At 35.4% G+C, this 7,364-nt stretch overlaps 1 long non-coding RNA gene across 1 annotated transcript; it reads left to right on the forward strand.

Annotated features, from left to right (window-relative positions):
• The first annotated feature begins 4,394 nt into the window (after positions 1–4,394).
• On the forward strand, positions 4,395–5,358 carry LOC107856520. Its single transcript, XR_001670575.2, has 3 exons — positions 4,395–4,823; positions 4,900–4,984; positions 5,056–5,358. It is a non-coding gene; the product is annotated as an uncharacterized LOC107856520 (long non-coding RNA).
• Positions 5,359–7,364: the final 2,006 nt, after the last annotated feature.

The raw sequence follows: 7,364 nt of genomic DNA on the forward strand, positions 1-7,364 counted from the left end.
TCAGTAGACTTTCTATAGGTAGTGTTGCTCATGTTGAAGACAATAAGAAGAAGCTAGATCAGGAAGTTCATCTGCTTGCCAGACTAGGTTTCCGTTTAGTCGATTTAGCAGAAGGTAATATATAGGTTCAGAGTAGTTTCGAATCATCTCTAGTTTTTGAAGTTAAGGAAAAACAAGATAGAGATCCCAGTATAGTCAAGTTGAAAGAGTCAGTCAAGGATCAGAAGGTTGAGATTTTCTCCCAAGGGGGAGATGGTGTTCTCCGTTGTTAGGGTCATCTGTGTGTTCCAGGTGTAGATTACTTGAGGCAACAAATTCTTGCAGAAGCGTACGGTGCGCTCCACTCTATTCATCCAGGGGCCACTAAGATATACCACGACTTGCGGGAGATCTATTAGTGGGGTGGGATGAAGAGAGATATTGCAGAGTTTGTGGCTAAGTGCTCTACATGTTAGCGGGTTAAGATAGAGCATCAGAAGCCTAGTGGGTCTATGCAGGAATTCAGTATTCCTACTTAGAAGTGGAAAAAAGTGAACATGGACTTTGTGACGGGTTTGACTCATACTCATTGTCAGCATGATTCAGTTTGGGTCATTATAGATAGGATGACCAAATCAACTTATTTCCTTCCTGTCCATACCTCCTATCAACCGAGGATTACGCCAGACTCTATATCAGGGAGTTGGTCAGATTGCACGGTGTTCTGTTATCTATTATTTCAGATATAGGTACTCAGTTCACCTCTCACTTTTGGAAAGCATTCCAAAAGGGTCTTGGTACCTAAGTTCACCTCAGTACAACCTTTCATCCTCAGATAGATGGTGAAGCAGAAAGGACCATTCAGACCTTGGAAGATATGCTAAGGGCATGTGCAATTGATTTCAAGGGAAGTTGGGATGACCACTTGCCTTTGATTGAGTTTTCATACAATAACAACTATCATTCCAGTATTTAGATGTCTCTATTTAAAGCTCTTTGCGGTAAGAGGTGCAGATCTCTAATCGGTTGGTTAAAAGTGGGTGAGGCCGCAGTAGCAGGGCTTGACTTGGTATTCGACACCTTAGAGAAAGTTCAGTTGATCAGAGAACGGCTCAAGATAGCTCGGAGCCGATAGAAATCATACGCAAATATGCACAGAAAGGATCTTGAGTTCGATATTGGTGATTATGTTTACTTGAAAATCTCTCCCATAAAGGGAGTGAAGAGATTCGTCAAGAAGGGAAAGCTCAGTCCCCGATATGTTAGTCCCTTCAAAATTCTCAATCGTTTCGGTAAGGTAGCTTATGAGATCGAATTGCCTTCATATCTATCCTCAGTTCATCCAGTGTTCCATGTCTCCTTACTAAAAAAGTGCATAGGTGACCCAGCAGTTGTAGTCCCGATAGAGGGCTTAGACATTCAGAACAACCTTTCTTTTGAAAAGATCTAGTTGAAATTCTTGACTACCAGACTGAGGAACAAAGAAGTCCCTCTAGTCAAAGTTCTTTGGCGGAATCATTCCATTAATGGAGCTACTTGAGAAGCAGAAGTAGACATGCGGATCAAGTATTCTTACCTCTTCACCGCAAACTCAGACTCAACCCAAAGTAATAGCTTTCCTCAAGCTTATTCAGTTTCATGTTCATATTTCAGTTATAAACTTGGTATTAAATACCTTTGCATATCTAGACATATGTTCATGTATCATGTCAGTCACGTATTCATGCATCAGATATGCATTCTCATCATGAGAAACTCAACTTCTTAGTAATTTCAGTCATGCATTCAGGAAGACTATCTGTCACATATCCATGCATTAGACATGCATATTTAGTATGAGATTTTAGTATATCAGAAGTTCCAGTCATATAGACATGTTCAAATGTTCACGTCCCTTGAGTAAGATCAGTCTATCAGCTTTCTCAGTCTAGTCAGTCCCATTCGAGGACGAATATTCCCAAGGGGGAGATATTGTAATACCCCGAACTTTCTTTAAGTCAAATCTAGTATCCAGAAGAGTTAGTGATTACTTCCTAAATAATTTTTAAATCAATTAGAATTTCCCTAATTTTGACTTTTTATCATGTGAGAAATTGAATTAGCTTCCAACGATACCAATTTCATCCAAATCCGGTATCGGAGTAAAAAGTTATGAACGTTTTATAGAGAACTTTTGGAACTGCCCAGAAGAGATGGTCAGGCCGACGGACCATCGAGCTAGCGATGGACTGTTACGGCTAAGGCAGTGGACCAATCTCTTGGCCAAGTGCGATTGTCAGGACAGACGAACCATCGAGCTAGCGATAGACCATCACCCAAAGCATCACAGACGAGGCCGAAAGTTCAGGTTCTAGCCAAGTACGACGGGATAGACCGACGGGCCGTCGAGCCAGCAGCGAACCATCGCCCAAACCGTCGCCACTTCCGATCAACGATTTTAATCCATTTTTAAAAGGGTATTTGGGTCTTTTTCGATCCGTTTTAACCCCTAATTATACCAGATCGGAGCTCATAACTTCATTATTTATCTATAACACCAAATTAGGGTTTCTCTCAAAGATCAATCCCCAAGAACAAGAAACCCTAGGTGTTTAATTTCAAGTCAAGAATTCAAGCTTTCCTCCATCAATCTTTAAGAAATCATCCACCCAGGTATGTCAAGTGTTGATTCTTGTTTTTTTTTTTACCTATGAAGCTCAAGAAACCCTATTTGAAATATAAACTTTGGATTCCATGGTATGAATTGAATTATATCCATGTTTATGTTGCTGTTTGATTTTCAAGTTGAAGTCTTTAATGACTATCAAGAAAATATGTTAGTATGTGGTTAAATTTCTTGCATTGGAAGTGTAAAATATTTCCATTATGTATTATTTCAATATTCATGCCTAAGCCTAAAGATATGCATGTAAGGTGTTTGATAAAATGCCTAAGAGAAGAAGAATTATGCCTTATGACTCATTTGTGATCGAAATTGATGAATCCATATTTCTCCCTCATGTTTGATATGACTCCCACGTTATTGTTATGCTTTGTAATGGATTGACGTAATGCTTATGAGATTAGGCTTATGAAATTATGACATGCTTACGTGCATTCTTATTCATGTACAAGCTTATAGCATGCGAATACTTCATGAAAATCCCCAGTGATTGTACTATGAATTGTTGACTATGGTCATGTGTCAAGAAATGTCATGTCTTGTCAGTTTTATGCTATCGAGTCCTGGGGGTACTTGTACCCGATAATTTAGCTGTGTGCCTAGAGCCAGTGTCATTTTTCAAGATACTCTCAGTCAAGCCATGCTCAGTAGAACTTAATCAGACTCATGACTCAGGAAAACTCAGAAATCCCAGTAATCTCATAAATTCAGTAATCTCAGTAGTATTCTGTCAGTTAGCGGAACCTAATGAATATAGTCCAGTTCAGTTCAGTTAATCATGTTTCAGTGTCTATTCAGATGGGAGTAGAAATTAGCACCGAGTGAATCCAAGGATGAGGGAACACACTGACAATTGAGTGTGTGATCCTTAGAAGCAATCCTTACGTTCCATAACTATGTAGCCAGCATAGGTTGAGACATCAACACTAATAGATAAGGGTTGATGAGGTGGATTAATACTGTCAGATGAGGGTCTTACCATTCTCTTTTGGGGACACTGTTAGATGAGGGTCACCCACGGCTTGTCCTGACCAGTGGCGCGGTATTGACACCCTTCCAATTAGGGTTACAGATTAGACCCCAAACTCAATTATATTATCTTATTTGGGGCATGTTGGTTATATTACTACTTTCCACAGTTACAGTCTCAATCTTAGTCTCAGTCATTGAACTCAGATAGTTCTACAGAATTTAGGACTGTCACATACAGTCACTCAGCTAGTTCCATCAGAACCTAGACTGTCAGACACAGTCGCTCAGTATCAGTTATTAGAAATCCATGTTATCAGTATTCAGACTCAGTAATCAGTATTGTCACAATCTCATTTATAGTTATGTATTCATGCATGTATTTTCACGTTCATGTTACTCAGTCAATCAGTATTGTTCATACATATGAACCCTTGCATTTAGCTTACCTCATTTGCATACCATCACATTCAATCGTATTGACGCATTTGTGCTATGGTATTTTTAAACCATAGGTTCAGAATCATGAGCTCCAGTGCATCAGTAGCATTCCAGTTTCAGCAGTCAGACTAGCAGTGAGTCCTCATCATTAGAGGATGTGATTATTTGATTATTTTATTCTTTTAGTACTTAGTTTATTTCAATAGTTGGAGTTAGTTGGGGACATGTCTCATCAATTTCTAATTTAGTCAGTTTTAGAGGCTTTCAGACTATAGCATGTTCAGACAGTTATTTCAGTCATTTTGGAATTGATATAACATATTTTTTAGATGTTTTATTTTGTCAGATATTTGAACCTTATGACCTTTCAGCCTTTTATTCCGTATTTATACAGTATATTATGCAGTGCTCAGGTACAGATATCACTCATGGGTTAGCTTGTGATTCTTCGGGGTCATGAGCACCATGTAGAATTTCGGGTACTAGATTCGAGGAGTTACACCAACCCATTTTGAAAAATCTACAAACCAAAAACAATAAACAAAGCAGGCCCAATTCTAATTCTAACAAAAGACCTGACCTGCCTTTGCCTATTTCATATACCCGATAGAATAGGGTTTCCTAATCCATGCTTCATCCGCCGCAATCCTCCAAGACCTGAGAAAATATTGTCTTCTTCACTGTTTAACCTCTGTTTATTTTGAAATTGCTCTGGTAATCAATTCTGTACCTTGGAACACTTGTAAAACAACTAAAAATTCAGCTTTCAAAAGTAAGTAGCTTCCTCTGTTCTTTGTATCCTCTAATTCCATCTTCAACTCATTTTTTATTCTTTTTGTTTTTTCTAGCTGTGCTCTTCGGTTATTGGGAATGTTAAATCTTTTTGGTGCTTCATTGAGGATTTTGGACCCCTGAAAGGACATATACATCCATGTAAGCTTCAATCCTCTTTTGTGTTCTGATTTGCTACGTCGATTACATGTAGTAATCCCATTTTTTTGTAGCTACGGCCGGTAGGGAGATAACAAGATGCTCGAAACTGCAAGTAGTTGAAATGTGTTTTCCTCTTCAGGTTTATCAGTTGCATAACTTGTAAAAACCCTCTCCCACACTGCGAGTCCTTTTTGTTGGCTGGATTAGAATAAGCTAGATAGCTATGTACATCTTTTGATGATCCTGTGTTATATAAATACTTGCATGTGAACAAGTATAGATTTTGCCTTTTCAGCTTTCTCACCCGTTTGCTGGTGATACTCTTATGTAAAGACATTGCATTTTATCACTATTTAGAATCTTTTTGCCTATAACTTCAAGTTGTTGAAACAATGTGATTGAGAAATCACCTTTGTCTATTACTTGATTAGTAAGATGATCTGCTAGTTGATTGCCTTCTCTCATGATATGTTATACCTGTACCTGCTTGTTTTTTAGTAATGCCTATATTTGATCTATGAACACTGAAAGGTTCCTAGGGCAACTTGACTCCTTAGTTAAGACTTTCTGAACAAAAAGTGAATCGGTTTGAAACACTACTTTGTTGTATCTTGATTTACTACAATGTGTTGCTGCTTGTAACATAGCTATAGTTTCTGCTTCCACATTAGCAGTATCTGCAATTCTAGATCCTTGTGCATAGAGAAGATCACCTTGGTCATTTCTTAAACAAAAGGCATAGAAACTAATACCAGGATTCCCTCGAGAAGCATCATATATACTGTATCTCACCCAACTCTCTTTAGGAAATTTCCACCAAACTTTGGTAATCTTCAGCTTAGCTTTCCACTGGTCCAATTCTTTGACTATCTCCGGCCATACATAAGGAAATAGTTGTTTTGGATTTCTAACTTTAAGCAACATTCCAATGTTTCTAGTTACATTGAATATTGCTTTTTGCATTGAGTTGTTTATTACTTCATGCTTTATGCTATTCCTTCTTTTTCAAAGTTCCCAAATGATCATGCTAGATATAGCTTGATAATATGCCTTTGCTCTGCTTCAGCTATCAACATTCCACCATACTATTATAATCTCCCTGAATCTCAACTCTTCTATGTTAATACCTGTAAAAGAAAAAAAAATAAGACCATGTCCGATTAGCAAGTGGAGCTTTTAGAAATGAAATGATTTTCTGCTCTGGATTAGTACAACACCAGCACCTAGAAGGCCCTTGTAAACCCCATCTTCTTATATTTTCATCTACCGGCACTTTTCCTTTTCATATCCCCCACATTAGGAAAGTCATTTTGAATGGTAATCCCTTTATCCAAATATCCTTAAAGATGTTTTTATTTGTCACATTTTTTAATTGATATATCTATTAAAAAAATTAATAATATAATTATTTTACTATAATATTTTTATTAAATGACGCACTTATATTGTATTTTAAAATAATTTAAAGAAAAAATAATAATATTAAGAATAAAATAAAAAATATATATATTATTTTAATATATTAAAAATAATAAATAAAAATAAAAAATTAATGAAATGTAAAAGCGAACGGAGGAATGATGATCTTTATCTCGTCCTTTTCTTTCTTTATCATCTCAAGAAGCCCCAACCCTAGTTCAACGTCTATTAATGGCCTTGTAAAATGGATACATTACAATATTCCTCGAGCCGACATTTTGGACCAACCGATGGGATTCAGTATTTTGTAGAAATGGATACATTACAAAATTCCTCGAGCCAACATTTTGGACCAACCTATGGGATTCATTATTTTGTAGAAATATCTTATCTTGAAGTGAACACACGGTGTTCCTTCCTTCTTTATTTGTTCTTTCATTTTTAACTTTTCATACTCCTTCCGTTTAATATTACTTAATACGTATTGACTTGACATATTTATTAAAAAATATTAATTAAAATTTATTTTATTAAATTAATTTAATTAATTATAATTTAAAAATATAAATTTGTGTAAATATATTTTATTTAGTTATTTAATATTAAGAATAATATTAAAAGAATATAATAAAATTTTCTTGATTTCATCAAAGCAACAACTAAATGAAACAAATATTTTTAGAAAGAAAATCAACTAAAATGAAACGGAGGAACTACTTTTTAAGTAAATGATAGTTTTATTATATTATGTTTATTAATTATAAGTTATTTAAATATTAAAAAATTAATAATATTTAATAATTAAATACATAAATAATATTTAAATAAGATAAAATAAATATTATGATAAATGATTTTTCAATTTTTTTAAATTAAATAAATAAAATTAAATAATTAAAAATAAAGAAGAGAGTATTGTAGAATGATGACATCATCTGTTATGTATTAAAGATTCTTTAAT

The sequence above is a fragment of the Capsicum annuum genome, chromosome 3, assembly GCF_002878395.1.
Source record: "Capsicum annuum cultivar UCD-10X-F1 chromosome 3, UCD10Xv1.1, whole genome shotgun sequence".
NCBI lineage: Eukaryota > Viridiplantae > Streptophyta > Magnoliopsida > Solanales > Solanaceae > Capsicum > Capsicum annuum.